The sequence below is a fragment of the Lygodium microphyllum genome, chromosome 18 (assembly GCF_053477565.2).
Source record: "Lygodium microphyllum isolate KBCC chromosome 18, Lygodium_microphyllum_v1.1.10, whole genome shotgun sequence".
Taxonomy (NCBI): Eukaryota; Viridiplantae; Streptophyta; class Polypodiopsida; order Schizaeales; family Lygodiaceae; genus Lygodium; species Lygodium microphyllum.
The window spans coordinates 78,076,062-78,096,623 of NC_141152.1; positions in this window are offsets into that span (position 1 = coordinate 78,076,062).

Below are 20,562 nucleotides of genomic sequence, written 5' to 3' on the forward strand. Positions count from 1 at the left end.
AATGCATGGAAGAAAAATTTACATAAATCTGACCCTGAGTTGTTGTATATAGTTGTTGTATATATGGCCAAAACCTATAATATACAAGATGAAATGATTGAAATGAATGAATGAAATTAAATTTAGTCAAAACCTATAATATACATCATGAATGAAATGAATGAAAACTTTATACATCAAAGAAAGCATGAAATATTCACGACTCATGAAACGCAAAAACAATGATTCAGACAGCCTCATAGCTCACAAAATTGTGTTTCATACATCACTTTGACAAAAAAACTTGATGAATTCGCATATTACACAATCAAAAATTTTGAACAAAACAATGCATCAAGAACATCAAAACCCCATCGTTTAACATGTGTACTAGACCAATATTAATAGAAAAACAAATTAAAACCGTTACAGAACTTCCAAGTCCCTGATGTAACATTATCCTCTTAAACCAACTAACATCTTTAATGCCACGAAATTCAGAATTGCAGAGAAAAATATTAAGAAAAGTGTGATACCTAATATTTGCAGGCCTTGCTCTTGAGAATAAATGGTTTTTGATAAGAATGTGCTTAGTATTGCTTGTGATGCTTACAAGATAAATAGTTGGTTGAAGACAAGAGAAGATACGTGAAAGAAATAGTAACCAAAACTCGAACCTAAGTGTTCATATATATATGTCAACAATCACCGCACGTTTGATCAAAAAGTACATTGCACTAATTCAGAGGAGGTACGCTTAAAAAGAAAATGGTAAAAACTTTAAAATCAGAGCAAGAAAAGTGCTATCATGCCAAAAAAATTAAGTGACACATGGCACAACTTCCTAGGCAAAAACGGTCCGCAGTCGCATATGTGAAATTAACTACGTATTGCAACAGTCACACGTGTAAACAAACATCCTTATAAATCCAATTTCTAAAACTTAAAATAGTTTTTTTGAAGACAAAGCTCTCTCTCTGCTCAAGCACACCAACACAACGCTAATTTGATCATAGTATAAAATTAAGACTACTAAAGAAGGCTTCATTGCCCAACATACACATCGAACACTCGAGAATGTAAGTTTTCTGCTCAAATATAAGTTACCTCTGAATCACTTGAGAATTTCTACTAAACCATCCCCAAAAATGCCAAAAGTATGAAACGCGACAAGCCATGGCTCTTCACATTGGCAAGAGCTATTTCGTGATTCATACATTTTAAATGTGAGATTTTGTTGGTTTCTCTTCTCCATGTAAGGCCTCCTCACATTTCATGTGACTTAGGCATGCATTTATCCTTTTGTGATGTATGAAACGTGATGGGTGTGAGATTTCTCTTTTCCATGTGAGGGCTCCTCGTGTTTCATATGACTCAGGTGTGCATCATTTCTCTACTGACGTATGAAAAGTGATATGGTTTTAAGTACTCTGGTCAAAAGTTCCCTCATGTTCCATATGACTTAGGCATGCATCGTTTCTCCTTTAACGTATGAGTCGTGACATGGTGTTTAGTTCGCTGGTTCAAAAGGCCTCCTCGCATTTTATAGGTCTTGTGCATTGTTTTATTGAAATTGGATTTAGACTATGTGATTAGTGTTTTCTTGCTTTATACTGATTGGGTATCTTTTCTAATTTATTTTTCTTATTTATTTTTTTGGATGTTTCAGATGGCTAGAACTAAGGCCACTACAAGGAAGCAGAAAGTTGATCCTAGAGGTCTTGCTTCAAAGATCCATCAGTACTCCAAGCCTTCCAAGCTTACAAGGAAATCAAAGCCAAGAAGAAGGGTCTCACAGCATGTGAGGTGCCTTAAGGAGATTAGAAGTGCAATGAAGGCTCTAAATAATGCAATTCCAAAGCTATCTTTTTAGAGGCTTTTCAAAGAAATTTATACAAGCATAGTCTACACAATTTTAGATGGACTAGGGCAACTCTCAACTGTATTCAAGAGGCTACATAAGATTTTTTGATTGAGTTTTTTCAAGATCCTTATATCTATGCTACTCATACACATAGGCTTACGCGTATGGATAAAGACATGATAATTCTTAGGAGATTGAGATACAAGTTTTCAAATGTCCTTGAGCCAGTCTCTCTTTCTGATGTGAAGGCTTTCAATATTTTAAATGTGCCTCCATATAGAAAGAAAGAAAAAAATGATATTGGTCTAAAGGTTGATGAAGATGTTACATATGTAAAGGACACAAGACAACATGAGAAAGAGGAAAAGGCCATAGAAGAGCATGTAAATAAATGGAGAGAGTATAAAAGAAAGAAGCAAGAAGAAAAGGAAGCAGAACAACTCCCATCTTTTGAAGAGGAGTTATTTACCCTACTTGAAAGGGCTAACCCTAAGGGATTCAATGTTTGTTACTTTTTGCCTAGTGATATTAACCAAAGATCTAATATGGTATTTTTGGACTCTGATTGTGTTCAAATTCTCAAGAATAAAGTGAGAGAAGTAAATGACTCGATTCTTCTTGTTGGGATGAGGTATAGTATACCGAAATTTATTTTTACTCACCATATTTTTCTAGCAATAGACTTTCATGTTGATGCTTACTATCTCCATTCCTTTGCTAGGTGTGTAATACATGAGCTCCCCTTTGATATACAACAAAAGATTGAGGTTCTTGATCCATCCATCTCATTCTATATGAGGAGTGAGCTTGATGCAAGGGCTTTTGACCATAAGCTCAATTCAATTGACTTTGAATCTTTGGAGCTTCTTCTAATCCCATACAATGAAAAGTAAGTAATTTGATATTTTGTTAGATTTTATGAGATTTTGTTTTGCTAGATTATTGAAAAAAAAAATTAGTTCTCATTGGAGCCTAATTGGAATAGACTGTGTGGAGAGACAATGTTTCCTCATCAATTCTATAAAAGGAAGCCATGAAAATGCCCAAGTTGTAAGTTATATAATCTAGGGTCTTCTTAATATTTTTTATCTTTCTATTACATGTACTCTAAATATTTTTATCTTTCTTTTGTAATAACTCTAAATTTTATTGTCTTTTTTGTACAAAGTTGTAAAAAGATTGATTGAAGTGCTAGAGAAAAGGCCTCCTGTGCCTTCTGACTTACTTGCAACAATGCAATATAGACAAGTTGCAGTAATGTCTTGATTAATATGGTTGGAAAATACTAAGAAACTTTATTCTAAAAACTACCATAAACAAGTTTCATAGTTTTACTTTATATTGTTGATTGCAGTATCCTCATCAAGATGATAATTACTCTTGTGGTTGGAGAGTAATTGTAAATGCCAGAAGATTGGTTTAGTTTATTTATATCAATGATTATAAACTTATAAAGATAATGTGAAACATACTAAACTTTAAGATAGAGTTTTATTGAAAAATTGTCCATTGTAAAAAATAACAATGAACTAAAAATATTTTCTTACAAATGTATGACAGTTTACAAGGGATTGTTGTGCAAGTAAGCACGTTTGGTGTATAAGAGCAAAGCTCATGAAGTACATGATAGCCAATTGTATACAACCAACAAGAATAGACAATAGTGGGGGCTTGGACATTGAAGGAAAGGAGGTGCATGTAACTACAATAGATGAAGCTATGACTTCAACACCCAAGGCAACCAAAGCATCAAAGATAGGCAAAAGGACTCCTAGAAATGATGTCCCTTCTCCTAAGAGAATTTCTCAAAAAAAGTAGCTTTCCCTCAGATTGAAAGCCCTTATGTATAAGCCATGGAGATGGCTGACAAAAATTTGTACATGTATTTTATATTGATAGTAAAGAGATATTTTCTTCAATATCCTTGCATTGTACATTCTTCTCTCTCCTCGTTGATATCTATAAAAAGAAATTATGTTACAAATGTTTATTAATCATGAAATGAAATCAAATATACACCTAAGTGGATATAATATAATATAAAAACTTACTCGTTTGTTATTAAGTTAAAACACAAATGAGTATGGTAGTTCAATATCTTCATTCTTTAAATCCATCCTCACTTGATGTAGTGTACATGATGATCTAACCTTTAGGATTGCAATAATGTCCTCATTGAACCAAACATCAAGATCCACTATAGGATCTTTGCTAAAATTATTAAGATTTTGTTCTAAAGCAACCAGACTACCACCAACATAATGCTATCTACTATAATAAAAGCTAAGGATGAAATTTTGAGTAGCAATCATATATTTACGATCTATAGAGTCTTGATATATCTTACATATAATTTTTCCTTCTATCCTAGTGTCCCATCCGTCATCAAACAAATGTATGACATGATCATATTTTAGTCTCTTCACTGAAAGTTGGCCTTTGATCTTCTTATCTCAGCATTAGAAAAGAAGTTAACAAATATATTAATAGACACGAACAAAGTAACTTTGCTTAGCCTACTTGAGATACTGGATTTTAATGCTCTTTGTATCTCACTAGTAGCTGGACTTGGCAAAGGCCACTCAAAGCTTGAAAAATCTAGCAAATGAAGGGGGAATATTGATCCCCATTGGCTATGCTGCATGGGGACAATATAAAAATGGTCATAGAAGAATATTCCATACTCTGCAAGCTCTGTCTTCTTTCTACCGTTGTACATCTCTTCTCCAATCAAGTCATGCATCACATCAATCACATCAACAATAGACTAGACCGGTTGCCATTCCTCAAGATTAGAGGAATAGACATCTGCAAGACAAATGAACAAATGTTATAATGGAAAACCTTAAACCAAGTTCAAGAAAAGAAAGACTTTAAGAATCAAATCCTTACAATTTGGTTTATGCATTGGTGTTGGGGGTAAAGGCACCTCCGACTAGCCGCCCGTGTATTACTACATTGACAATCACCGCCACTGTTGCACACTACAGGTGGTGGGTACCCGTCACCGTCACTTTATTCTTTATTCTTTCAGTGATAGTTTGAATAAAGGAAGGTCCGCTCACACATTGTGATTGTTGAAGTTCCCATTTCGTGTCTCTCTCTTTCTTGCTCTTGCTCTCCTGCCATAGCTCTCGCGTGTAAGCTTCGATCCTTCTCACCTTTCAACTAGTATCAGATCTCGGCTTCCCAACTCTTGAGATTGGCTCGTGGCATTCTCAGCTTCTCATCGACTCCCCACTTGCATTGGGTCTCCTTCCCGGTGGCAGCCATAGCTCATTCTCTTGAGCTTCCCTCACACCCCGGCTTCTCGAGCTTCTTCCCGGCCTATTGAGGCACCATCAAGGCATTGACATTGAGGTATTGCTTCATTATTTCATAGATTTATTTCAGTCCACATGTCTAGGTAAATAGGGCAGCCACCATTGAAGCTCCCAATATTCATATCTCTTTGCCACTGGTTGTGGGCTGTTAGAGGCTTGTTCCAAGGCCTCTTTGGCTCATGTTTGAGCCCTCCAATCTCTCCAAACCTGCCACATGGACCAACAAGAGCAGCAGCATCATCACGCTGATCTACGACTAATTTTGGACAGATTTCATTTAGCCACACACTAGTTACTTCAGCTCCAACTCCAGCTTGGCATTAAGCACTTGTTTGGGCTCCATTTCAGGCTTTTTACACATGTATTGATACTTGGCATTGATCCTTTGAGATTAGGCATTGGTTTGGTGGCTGAAAATAGTGTTTTAGGACTATTATAAATAGTCTACAGGCATTTGACTCTAGTGCTACATTCATAGTTTATGGCTATGCTTGATTGGGCATGACTACATAACCGGTTTGATGCCTATTGCATCCCAATTGATTGGGGGATTGAAGCTACATGTCATGCTATGATTTTGGCCTGATTGTCGGGCTGAAAATACATAGTTTATAATAGCAAATGCATACTGAATACTCTTGGGCTGAAGCTATCTTTCATGCTTTGACATATGTCTATTGGTTCCGGTGTATGTCTTGGGTTATGCTATGATGTATTGATCATCGAGGGATGACTTTGAGCTTGTCATTAGATCTGGATGCTTTTGAAAGCTTGAGCTTATTTCAGCCCGCACTTATCGACATCGATCTATGCTTGACAGTGGTTGGTGCTTTGACAATTATATGCTCTTTGGGTACATGCTTACTCGACGCCTACGGCTTGATGCATTTGTCTTGGCACAATGTACCATGTACTTGTTGAGCTTTAGTGCTCTCTGAAGACTTGGCTTGGATTCTCATTTGCTATTTTTGAATTTTGTATTGGATGTCATTTTGGTTGTCAAATATCTTTATTTGATGCCAGGAGGCATATTACACAGTGGATTCCGTGCCACGGTGGATTCCGTGAGGTTTTACGGTGGATTCCAAAAACTTTTATTACCGGGGCTCATACACAAAGTGGATTCTTTGTGCGAGAAGTCAATGGGGATGCCTATCCTTTTCGAACGTTTTGTTAATTTAGTGTGTACATGGGTGATTCCATAGCAGGTGATTCCGCAAAATACATATTTAAATTAATAAACGTTTATGAGTTTAGAGTGCGTACTCGTGATAAATTAAGGTTAGGATTGATTTCTAACCAATTGATTTATTTATGTAGCTGAAGACTGCTAGGTATTCACTTTTGTCGGTTTAATTGTATTATTTTACTAACGATTGTGAATGCTTCAGTTGATGTGTAGAGATAGCAGCAGTGGCCGTGGAAAGTATTGGAGGATAGCGTGTATTCAAGTTATCATCTATATTTTGATGGGCGCATACCTTAGGCATGGAGCCTATATTTTGTCGCGCCTATTTATCAAGGCGTTGGATATTTATTTATTATTTATGTATGCGCATGGGCGCACGATTTAGATATTTGTATTTGGACATTGTATTGGGTATACCTGACTTATTGGGTGCCCATCCATTAGCTTTAATTCTATTTGGCACAAAAGCAAACTCAAAAGCCAAAAGCGTGCTATTTTGTAATTTGGGCTATTATTTGAGCTCGAAGATTATTAATACATAAAATACATGCTTTGTGGAGCACTCACACAAGGCATGGGGGGAGATTGCACCCAATTGGTCTCTGGTTCATGTCATGCAAGTCTTCTACATTGATTTGTGTACAAAAAGTAGAGTTCTTTTGTTCTTGGGGACCTTCTGACACTCACTACACGTGCTTACGGCATCCGATCTGTGCACCATTATTGGAATGTATGTCTTACTCATGGATGCTACCTATAGTTCCTTTGTAGTCGTCATGCTCTTGGGATGCTATTGAGACATTGTCTTGGTTACCTGTCTTTGGAACTTTGACTTGGTTTGATTGAGTTGTTGAGCTCGTTTATCTGCCTTTTGTGCCAATGGGAGCATCTTGTATGCTTGACCGACATTGAGCAGGAGGTTTATGCTATTTGAGCATTTTGCAGATACTTGAGACTTTGGGATCTCTTACACTTAAATATTGCATGGTTCATGCACTGATATCTTGGAGTTTCTTTTGACCTGAGCTTGGGCTTTGCACTCTTGTGAGCATACACCTACTGGTATCAGGTCTTGCCAGTGTTATGTATACTTTGCCCTACTGTCCAGGGGGTATGCCTACTCACTAATGGCTACTTTGGTGACATATTTGGGTGTTTGCTCAGGGTCTTGATGACTATTTGGTGCTAATTTATGCCCGTTTATGGCTAGTCATGTCTTAGCTGTCATTTATTGACTTGGTGCAGTGATTTGGTCAACAATTGACTCTCACAGTACCCTGCTATCATTTATTACAGCAAGCATATAACTCCGGACTAACATGGATTCTTCATGCTAAAATATTCTAAAATGATGTACTTTCACTAGTACTTTGTGGATAGCAGCTTTGGTTACACTTTTCTCGTCGTTTTCTCTCGATTTTGATGATTTTTTGGTCATTTTCTGCAGTAAACAACAAGCAATTTTTGAACTGTCTACAGTCTTCTAGCCTGCATTATGGCGAGTTCGTCCACTGACCATGCTATTTTCAACATCACTAAGCTTGATGGTATGAATTACTCTTATTGGAAGAGCCAAATTTGACAGGTGTTGGTGTAGAAATCGCAGATCAAACCATTGAGGTTGAGCGGGCACCTGCCGTCTGAAACTATGCCAGATAAGGAATGGCTTGAGCTTGATGAGTTATGCAAGTCCATTATTGTATTATCTCTCACAGAACAAGTTCATTACAATGTATTTGAGGAAGAACAGAGTGCATGGCAGTTGTGGGATAAAATCAAGAATCTCTATGCAAGAAAAGTCCAGCGAGTCAGATGTATTGGCTAAAGCAGCTTATGGATCTGCACATGAAGGAGAATGTGACTATGTCTGCTCACTTGAGCCAGTTCCATGCTATACTCAAGAACTTGACTTCGCAGGACATCACTTTTGTAGAGGATGTCACTCCTCTTTTCTTGCTTGGTACTCTTAATGAGTCATGGAATGTATTCCGCACTGCATTATGTGCCTCTACTACTACCTTGAAATTATCTGATGTTGAGAGTGCTCTTCTACAAGAAGAGGTTAACCGTAAGAATTTGGATGCCTCTCGTGTGTTGCATGCTATGACAATTAGAGGCAGGATGATGGATATGGAAAGCATGGCAATGGTAGTGGTCATGGACGGGATTCTCAGAAATCTCGATCCAAGTCTCGTGGGAAGTCACGTAGCAAATCCCGTGGCAGGAATGCAGATGTTACTTGTCACCATTGTGGGAAAAAGGGCCATATTAGGCCACAATGCCATGAACTGTGCAATGAAAGGCACAAAGATAAGGGGAAAGACAAAGTGCAGGATAAGTCTTCTGATCGCAGCATAGTGCCTGCAAAGTCCAGTGTTAAAATTGAAGAGATCAATGTTATGCAACCTGAGGATGTTGATGATGATTATATCCTTGCAGCTTCTTCTAGTGCTTTGCAGATGACAGAGATACACTCTATGTATGCACAGTGTTGGCTCTTGGACTCAGGTGCGTCCTTTCATGTGACACCTTGCCGAGAGTGGTTTCATTCATATCGTACTGTTTCAAGTTCAGTGCACTGGAGTGATGACAAGTCTCTTGATATTCTGGGCGTTGGTAATGTTAGACTGCAGTTTCCTTCTGGCAGCAGTTTTGTTATGTAGGATATACGTCATGTACCTTCTTTGACATGCAGTCTCATGTCAACTGGACAAGTTGATGACACATGTTATCATGTATGTTTTGGAGACTCTGTATGGAAGATCACTCGTGGCAGACTTATGATTGCGAGAGGTGCCAAGGCTGGCAGCCTCTATCCCTTGATTGTATTTGCTTCTTCCCTTGATCATGTTTTGTCTGTGGGTTTTATCCCACATGTATATCTTTGGCATGCCCATTTGGGCCATATGTCTTTGAAGGGAATGAAAATGCTTTCTGGTTTGCAGTACTTACCGCCCCTTGATTATGCATATTTTGATTCATGTGAGCATTGTCTTTATGGTAGGCAGACTAGGTCTACACATAAGAAGTTTGGTAGGCCACGCATGAGTGAGCCCTTGGCATTGGTACATTCGGATGCCTGTGGGCCCGTGCAAAGTATTTTGTTACTTTCATAGATGATTTTTCATGAAAAGTTTGGGCTTATCCCATTAAGCTGAAATTCGATGTCATGGATGTGTTTCAGAGATGGCTTGCATTGGTTGAGAACCAGTCTAGATATAGGCTAAAATGCCTAAGGACAGATAATGGGGGTGAGTATGTCTCATGTGCTTTTGAGAAATTATGTGATGAGAGGGGTATTAAGTGTCAGTTGATCGCCCCCTACACCCCCCTCCCAGAATGGCTTGGCTGAGTGGATGAATAGAACCATCCAGAAGCGTGTACGCAGTATGCTTAGCCATGCAGGCCTACCACAGAGCTTTTGGACTGAGGCAATTAGTACAGCTGTGCATATCATAAACAGATCACCTTCTAGTGGTTTGGATTTCCAGGTTGCAGAGGAGGTATGGGCTGGAAAACCTCCATCTTATGCGCATCTTCGTGTCTTTGGATGTGAGGCATTTTGCCATGTGCCCAGGGACAAGGGAAGTAAGCTGGATCCTAAGAGTGTCAAATGCATTTTCCTTGGTTATGGGGATGCAGGCGAGATGGGTTATCGTCTCTGGGATCCACATGCGCAGAAAGTCATCCGCAGTCATGATGTAGTCTTCCATGAAGACAAGATGCATAGGCAACCTGAGAGAGTTGTTGAGATCCGCAAGGTCATATTTCAGGAGGAGCCGAGAGCTCCCGCATTGCCAGTTGGACAGCCTAGAGCTGCACCAGATACTCGTGGTCAGGGTGTTGGACAGGCAGCTGGGCAGGCAGCAGAGCCTGCTGTGAGACGGTCTGCTAGAGATAGACATCCACCTGATAAATTTCAGCCCTCGATGCATTATGTCTTGGTTACAAATGCAAGAGAGTCTTTCACTTATGATGAGGCTATGCGCAGGGGTGGCAGTCACTCCTGCGAAAGGGCTATGCAGTCTGCGATAGACTCCTTGCATAAGAATGAGACTTGGGATTTGGTTTCCTTGCCTAAGGGCAAGAAGGCTTGGCCATGCAAGGGTATGTACAAGATGAAAAATATCCCTAGACACCCCAAGCCAGCATATAAGGCTAGATTGGTAGCAAAGGGTTTTAAGCAGGAGTATGGTGTGGACTTTGATGAGGTCTTTTCTCCTATGGTTAAGATGACCACCCTGCACTTAGTCTTTGCTTTGGTTGCTCAGCTTGACTTGGATTTATACTAGATGGATGTCAAGACGACTTTCTTACATGGAGACTTGCATGATGAGATTTATATGGAGCAACCTAAGGGCTTTGTAGAACCTGGCAGGGAGCACTTAGTGTGTGAATTGAAGAAAAGTATTTATGGCTTGAAGCACGCACCTAGGGAGTGGTATCATAAGTTTGATGCCTTTATGCACCGCAGGGCTACAGTAGGAGTGCTATGCATCCATGTCTTTACACCAAGAAAGCCCGTGATGGTTCTTTATTGATTTTGGTACTCTATGTGGATGATATGTTGATAGCAGGGAAAGCTCATGATGAGCTAGGTGCTCTTAAGGCTCAGCTCAAGAAGAGCTTTGAGATGAAAGATCTGGGATAGGCCTCTCACATACTTGGTACGCGCATTAGATGCGATAGGCATCAAGGACTCCTCTACTTATCACAGAGGGAGTACATTCATAAAGTCCTTGAGCGTTTCCTCATGCAGGACGTAAAGTCTATTAGTTTTCCATTGCCTTCTTATGTGAAGGTATCACAGGCTGATTATCCGCAGACAGATGAGTAGAGGGCCGAGATAGCCAAGGTTCCCTATGCATCCACAATAAGCAATATTATGTATGCCATGATAGCCACTCGTCCAGATATTGCCTTTGCAGTTAGTGTTGTGGCATGCTATATGGCTACACTTGGCAAGAAGCATTGGGATGCCGTGAAGGGTATCGTGAGATACCTGAAGGGCACTGCAGATATATGCATATGCTATGGTAGCCAGGATACAGGAGTCATGGGGTACACTGACTCTGATTATGGAGGACATGCAGATAGTAGGAAGTCCACTTCCGGCTATGTAAGAATCCGGTCTTCCATGCGAAGACGAAACACATTGAGGTGAGGTATCACTTCATACATGGGGTCGTTGAGGACAAGTCTGTTGACCTTCTCAAGATCTCGACTGACCAGAATCCTACAGATGTGCTCACGAAAAGCCTCTCTACAGAGCGCTTTGCCTTCCTCAAGAGGTTGATGGGCGTGGGATGAGATGATGTCTTTCCTCATCCTATTGTACATGTGTACATGTTGTACTGTCTTTTTCCTTTTTTCTTTTCACTCCTCACTAAGGCAGATTCGCCTTTAAGTGGGAGGTTGTTGGGGGTAAAGGCGCCTCTGCCTAGCCGCCCATGTATTACTACACTGACAATCACTGCCACTGCACACTACATGTGGCGAGCGCCCGTCATCACCGTTACTTTATTCTTTATTCTTTCAGTGACAAATTGAATAAAGGAAGGCCCGATCACACATTGTGACTATTGGAGTTTCCATTTCTTGTCTCTCTCTTTCTTGCTCTTGCTCTCCTGCCATAGCTCTCACGTGCAAGCTGCGATCCTTCTCACCTTTCAATTAGAAGATTTGAACTTCCAAGTTCCAAATATAGCTCTCTATGCATAAACACATGTTGCACCAGAACCTCTTATATATTATTATTATTTACTTGAAGCTTGAAATCTCAAACTCTTCCCTTCAAGTAGAGATAAACGAGCTCTCATATATTCGCCTTTTTCCACATCTTGCCTATTGCATGGTGATCCAACTGCCTTTGCTAATGATTGTAGGAGTCCATCTTCCATCTTTTTGGAATGAGTTAAACATTGATATGGATATGACTTGGGAGCTTGGATGCCTTGTTGAAGCTCGAATTTCTGTATCCATGGCACTGAGAGAGAGAGAGAGAGAGAGAGAGAGAGAGAGAGAGAGAGAGAGAGAGAGAGAGAGGACTAAGCTACCACAAGAAAGGACAGAAAAACACAAGAGGGATAAAAGAAAGGAGGGAAAAAAATAAGTGCCAAGATCTTTATTAATTTGAATTTAGATTAAACATGTCATTATCATTAATCTAAATATAGCATTAAATAAAAGTGGCGGGAGTTGTATATCATTAATGCAAAGAATGTCATAATCACGAATATAAGAGGCTAAAAATAGATATTGAAAATACAAAGTCGTAATATTTTATTTATTTATATTTTGTAAAATTATTTTTTTTTATTTTTTTAAAATAGAACTTCCGTTACGAAGGCTCTGCTCCTATTGGTCTAGTGCACTCTCTCTCTCTCTCTCTATCTCCTAAAATGCATTTTCAAGACCTCAAAACTCCCCTAATGGACTTTGTCCATTGATCTATTTCGGAAGTGCTTGCCACCTAGTATGCTAAAGTTCACTCAAACCAAGTGAAAATCGTCTTTGTTGTTGCCACGTGCCGTCGCACTTGGCTTGTCCGTCCCGGCCACTCCCCAGAATTGGCCCTCGACCATTCATCCCAATCACATTTGGATGCTTCACTTGGATATTTGACCCACTCGGACCATCATATTCGGCCCATCCAAATCGGACGAGTGGCCATTCTACCCACCTTGCCACGTGGCATTTGGACACGGCCCTACATTCAACAACCCTTAGACAGTCAGCCCTCAAATTCAGTCTTGATATCATTCAACCACCCTAGGCTACTCAAACGGGTTGAATCTGACACTTGGACCCTACAATTTGGACCAACATTGTGGACTGAATCTAGAATATGTCAGATTTGACATCTATAGACCCTGACTAACCAAGACCATAGTGGGACAAACCTGTGATAGCAATAAAGATGAACATAACACCTTTCTAGTGCAAGAAACAAGAAAACCAATGAATTGCAGATTTGGCAATGAGATGCTAGCCAACTTACTAGCTGTCCACCCCACTGAGAGTGCCAAATGAGCCGTAGATCCTTAATTAGACCTTAACTGAGTGGAAAGATGCAGGCAGACCCTAGAGACCAACGAGAATGGTTAGCAATTGAGCTTAAAGCCCTATCAAGGCGAGAACATAGACGGGAGTGTTGAAGCTGCATTTACCATTATGCATTGCATCCCACATTGTTTTTTTACACTTGAAATGCACCTGAAGAACAGCTAGAAGCCCAATTTTGCACAGTGTATGGAAAATATCACATGCACACACACACTGATGAGTGACCGTTAATTGAGGACTGTTTGCAAATAATAAGGAACTCACTCAGACCTAAGAAACTAAACAAATCCACCAATAGGAGAACACCCTAAAACTTAGACATGTAATCAAGGACCCTAAATGAGAGTGCCCAAGAGGGATCCTACAATGCCACTCTGCATGATGGTTGGAGGTTCTTGCAATTGATCCAAACCTATCACATTCCATGTCCCTAACAATAGGCTAGAACTCCACAAGGTCTTGGAGTACATGACGAGCAACTTAGCCGACAACCCTGTTGCTAACTTGAAACCTCTCAAGGATCTCATGAACAAACCTAAGTGGAAGTGGACTAAGGTGCACGACCTAAACTTGATGTATAATTGGGCCCTAGTCACCGATGAGAGTGAGGCTAGAGATGAGAACCTAGGAGATGATGAGCAATCAGAGGAAAATAGTTCGGATGATGAGTACGAAGATTGATATTCTACCAACAAGGAAACCGAAAGGGAAATTCACAAGATAGAATACGATACTGAGGGTCAAGAAGAACACTTTTAGAATCGAGAGAGGAGTCATGCGCATGGATTGTGATCGCACATGGTTGGAGCACATAGGTGCAATTGTCTATGAGCAAGCAAGCCTTACCCAACCAAGTGTCGTTTCATTATTCAGGAGAGAGTCACCATCCAAGCTTCAACCACCAGGAGAGACTCCCTCTTCTAGCGAAGACAGAGAGTTCGATTCCAAGTTGGAGGTAAGCTCAAACAGTGATCCTAAGATACCTCAACCACCTAAGACCAGACGTACCAAGGGGGATCTACTAGTCCATCTAAGGCATAGAAGGTTGAAGGAGAAATGAAGGGGACAGTCGAAGGAACCGTAAACTAAGGACCAAAGAACGTTGCAAGACCTACCCAAACGATTCACGAAGTTTAAGAAAGGCAATAGGATAGTGATCTTACTAGGAGCCAAATGACATGGGCAAATGACTGAACCAATAGAAGGGCCAACCAAATTCAAGGAGGTTAATCTAGCTAAGGAGGAAGAGGAGACGCCTCGACCTGTCTTTATAGCCGATGACTTGACTGAGGAGGAGGAAGCCAGTCTCATTGTTCTCTTATGGGAGTACATAGATGTCTTTTCTTGATCTATCAATGAGCTAAAAAGGGTAGATTCGATTGTAGTGACTCACAATATACCCATGACCCCCGATGCAATGCCGGTCAAGCAGCGACCGTAACCTATGAATCCCAATCACGCTCACGTTGTCAAAGAAGAAATCAATAAACTGTTGAGAGCAGGATTCATTTATGAGACTGAGCACACTGACTGGATCTCACCCATAGTGATCGTACTGAAGAAAAACGGAACGATCAGAGTGTGCATCAACTACAAGAAAGTCAGTGCGGCTATCAAGAAAGAGAATTACTCATTGTTGTACACTAAGCATATGCTCAAGTGAGTAGCTAGTAAAGAGGCCCAAAATTTTCTAGATGGCTTCTCAGGGTACAATCAAGTGCAAGTACATCCTGACGATAGGCACAAGCCTGCATTCACCACTGAGTGGGGGGTCTTTGTCTACATAGTCATGCCCTTCGGGTTGACAAATGTGTCAACCACATTCCAAAGACTCATGTGTGCCATATTCAAAGACATGCTTAGAAAAGAGTTAGAAGTATTCGTTAATGATATGTGTGTTCACTCTAATTGGAAGAAACACTAAGATAAACTCCGAGCGGTCTTTGAACGATGTTGATTATATCGTCTCTCGTTGAACCCCTTGAAGTGCCAGTTCTTTGGGTAAAACATGGATGCATCCTAGGGCACGTGGTGTCAAAGAATGGCATTGCCACGAACTTTTTGAAAGTCAAGGTTATTGTCGATCTACCACCACCATATCTAAATACAAGGGAGTTCAATGCTTCCTAGGCCATTTAAGGGTATTATTAGAGATTTGTATTGCTTCCTAGGCCATGTATTGCTAGACCTCTGTACAAGTTGCTGATAATATTCAAATGGACCAAGGAATGCCAATGCGCATACAAGGAATTGAAGAAGGCTCTAACCACAGCACCAATCCTACGAGCCCCTGACTCAACCATAATCTTTCACATTCACATTGATGCTTCAAAGTTTGCCATGGGAGCTATGTTGTGCCAGCCTAGTGAACACAATCTAGACTATCCAGTGAGCTTTGCTAGCAAGCAACTCATGGATGTGGAAATGAACTACTTGAAGACAGAGAGAGAGAGGGTTTAGCCATGGTGTTTACTATAAAGGAATTTCAGCATTATCTATTGGCTACGCCTTTTTCCTTCTTTATTGACCATCAAGCATTGCTTTATCTCGTGAATAAACCGTGCACTACAAGACGCATTGCTCGATGGTTATTGTTGCTCTTAGAATTTGACTTCTTTGTGGTTGTACGCAAAGGGAAGCAACATTACATGGCTGACCATATGTCTCGCATACTCACTAGAGAAGCCATTGGACAGGGCATTAAATATATCATTAAATAAAAGTAATCGAGAGATTGTATATCATTAATGCAAAGAATATCATAATCATGAATATAAGAGGCTAAAAATAGATATTGATAATACAAATTCGTAATATTATTTTATATATATAACTTTTTGCAAAGTTATTTTTGTATTTTTTAAAATAGAACTTCAGTTACGAAGGCTCTACTCCTATTGGTCTAGAGCATCTCTCTCTATCTTCGAAAAAATGCATTTTTGAGACCTCAAAACTCCCCTAATGGAGTCTTTATGGATTAAAAGTGGTTCCACTGGAATGGTACAATAAGTTTAATGCCTTTATAAAGTCTCATGGCTACAAGTCAAGTCAAACAAACAATCGCTTATACACTAGAAAGGCTAAAGATGATAGCTTGATAGTATTGATCCTTTATGTGGATGATATGTTGATAGCTAGGAAAAACAAGTATAAGATTGATGCCCTAAAGAAAAGATGAATTAAAACCTTTGAAATGAAAGATCTAGGGTGTGCAAATCATATTCTTGGTATTCGCATAATGAGGGACAAGACACAAAGATTGCTCTATTTGTTCCAAAAGAATTATATCAGCAAAGTGTTGTAGCATTTCAATATGGAGAGGGGAAAGAGAATTAGTCATACATTATCTCCATATATAACACTTAATACTAATGATTGTCCCATATCTAATGAGGAGAGGATTGAAATGGCCAAGGTTCCATATTCATCATGTATGGGTAGTCTCACATACGTTATGATTGCCACTCACTTAGATATTGCTTTTGCAATGGGAGTAGTAAGGATGTACATATTAAATCCTAGCAAGAAGCATTGGGAAGTAGTGAAAGGCATCTTGAGGTACTTAAGTGGTACAAGAGATATGTGTGTATGATTTAGGAGAAATATCAGTGGTATACTTGGGTACACAGGTGCATACTATGTATGAAATGTTGATAACAAAAAATCAACCATGGGATATGCTTTTGCCTTGTATGGTGGTGCAATCTCATGAATGTCTCATTTGCAAAAATGTGTGCCATTATCCACCATTGAATTTGAGTATGTTACAACCAGAAAGGTATGAAAAGAAGCCATAATGCTTACTCATTTAGTGGGAGACTTGGATCTTACATAATCATTGTTACACACTAATAGCCAAAGTGCCATCATGTTTGCAAAGAATCACGTGTTTCATCCAAAAACCAAGCATATAGAAGTGAATCATCACTTTGTTCATTAGGTTCTTGAGGAAAATCAAGTTGGGCATGTCAAAGTTCATACTAATTATAACCCTCTCTAAAAAGTTTGCACATTGCAAGGAGTTAATGGCCATTGGGTGAGGGTAACTGGCATATATTTACCTAATATATTCTCTCATTCTTTTGTTCCCCTTAAAGGCACATTAGTCTTTAAGTGGGAGGTTGTTGCGATAAAGGCCAATATGGCCAACCACCCATCTTACTCATTAACCTTAACTATATATGTATATACTCATCCTCTATCCTTTTAATGATAAGAGAATAAGGTGTTGCTCACAAGAGAGCTATTGGAGGCACCACAAATATAATGTGAAAAATAACAATAAACTATTAAGTGAAAGCAACAAAAATCAATAAAATACACCACCAGATTGGTAGAATTTTTGCAACAGCTACTCAATATCACCAAAGCTAAGAGAAGATAGAAAATGAATCATTGCTTAGCCATAATGGAAATATTAGTGCCCAAGCATTATGAAAATCATTGTATATAGTTAAAACAATTACTGCATCAATACTTCCTCATAAATATAATAGCACAACATCATCCAACTTTGTAAAACCAAACATGTGTGGATAATATGACAATATATATAGCCCACAATATTGCTACAAGATATACATTAAACTTTCTACTTCAATAACACTTGTTCTATACAACTATAGTCAATAGAAAAATTGTAATACCTATAATAAACACCTCTGTCAAACAACCTGCAATCTGAAATTGCTCATTTTAGCAATTTGTCTCACTAGTTACCAATGCTCGGTAACCTGTATACAATGTGTTGAGATATCAAGCTCCACTCGTGATATGCCAGGGTGACCATTGTGCATTTATGTCACCAACTTGTTAGTTGCAGATGCGGTTGGTACACTGCCCATGAATAATAGCTAGATAACATCTATCCTTATCTACTCTCGTTCGTGGCTCAGTTAGTATACCACCTTAGTTAGTTGAGTTTGGTTTGAGACCCATATATAGGGTTCTTCTATTTCTCTGTACGTGTGTTCTTTTTGGCTTACACAACTAAGAAGAGGAAATTTGTTTTCAGTCTCCACCTTTGTGTGTATTCCCCCATTGTGTAAGTGAGAAAGCTACAAGTGAGACTCATTCCTTCTCTCCCACAATCTTAACATGGTATCAGAGCCTAGTTCGTGGTAAGAAGCTCAAGAAAGCAAACCAAGTTCGTGATGTTTTGGTAAGAAGACTAGTGTTGCTTTCATTTTTCGAGTTTGGGAGCAAGTCTCACTAGTTACCAATGCTCGGTAACCTGTATACAATGTCCCTACAATGGACATTGTAATCATTGACTTGTTTTGTAGGTTCTAAATGGTCTGTGTAGATTTGCAAAAAAAGAAAAAACAACTTGTGCAATACTTGCAAGTCAAAAATGGAGCTCGAAATAGCCTCAAATCAAAAAATTGAGTAGAATGAGCCTTTATGAGTCCTCTCAAAGAATTTATTAACATCTTCGCATATATCAAATGCCATCCAGAATGGAGACTCTAAAGATTTCTATTGGTGGCAATGGATGGAGACTCCCTTTTACTTTAATATTAGTTGTTTGAGCTACAAGGGAAAACTGGAGATGGCACATATATGGATGTAGAGAGAGAGAGAGATGATGATGATGATGTTATGTTTGTGGTACTTACAATATATTTCTTATAAGCAACACATTATTGTCTTATCACTCAAAGAATAAAGAATGAGGTGTTCGTATTTAGCTTTAAAAATAATAACCCATGATTAAAACATAATTTTGATAACTTCTTATTAGCTACTACTCTTTATATAATCTTAAACTAGTTCTCATTGCTTAGATACTTATTTCCCTCCAAAGTAGATCTCCGAACTAACCCAAACTCGATTTGATTTCCAAGTTCAAACCTCCATAGAGATCTAGCTTGCTAACAAAGTAATTTCCAATCCATTTAGACTTTGAACGTAATACAAAAAGAAATGTTGCAACTATTGGATATACCTACACCTTGTATAAGAGATGATTTTTTATAAATGCGTATACTTCAAGCTACTTTTGTTCAAAGATAGCCTTGAAGTCCAATTGTGCCATTCTGTGCAAAAATTAGTGCTCTCATCATTTTTAAGCACTATTTTAGTATAGCTACAGACGAGAGAGGAAAACTAAATTTGAGCTTTTTCACAACGCCTATGATTCACATTTGATTCTACGCAATACTTCTACCTAACTTCATCTATGTAAATCTTTTCTAATTACATCTCTTCTAGTTCATCATCTTCCTCTTCTTCTTTCTATATTTTGATCACTTTCAAACCATGATATTCATCAATGAAAAATCAAATAAATGAGAATAAATACAAAATGTAAATGTAAGTGTCACTTTTTATATCCCTTCTTATTTGTGTGTTATCACAACTTTCTAGATGCAACATTTATTGACAAATCATGATTCAATTATTATATTCTTTTACAATCATAATTGTTGTAGAGTGATGCATGTCTCATGTCTACCTCTAACGAAAACTAACACAATTTTGCTCTTCGAAGATCATGTGTGCATTTCGTCAAGAGTCTCCCTTCCCAACAAGATAGGAAAGTGATCATCTCAATCATAGAAGGGTCGATGCTCTCTCTCTCTCTCTCTCTCTCTCTCTCTCTCTCTCTCTCTCTCTCTCTCTCTCGTTTAAACTAAGTTTAACAACTTTCCTTATCACTTATTTTGCCATGTCTAAAACACATGGCCACAACTTATTACACTCAAGTATCCTTTACATACTTGTCTTTAATTATTTGAGACAAACAACACCATTAATGTGCATTTCAAAATTCATAGATTTGTTTATAAGAACATGTTGATTTCTATTCCAAAATCCCTTCATAGATTACAATTAAGTACCAAACTAATTTTAAAAGTGTCATGATAAGCGTGTTGATGCAAAAGTATTCTTATGTGGGGTGAAATTGGTGATCAATAGGGATCCACTTGAGAGAAAATTGGGATGTTAGTCATGTGTATTTGTTAATAGCTTTTAATGAAACATAATGCACATAGAATGTAGAAACCCATTCCATTAGAGATTTTATCATTCCAATCAAATTGTTACCATTATTTGTATATCACTTAGTGGGAAAATTTTAACAAAGCTAAATTGAATGAAGGGATTCAAAAAAAGTAATGCTACACTAACAACAAATC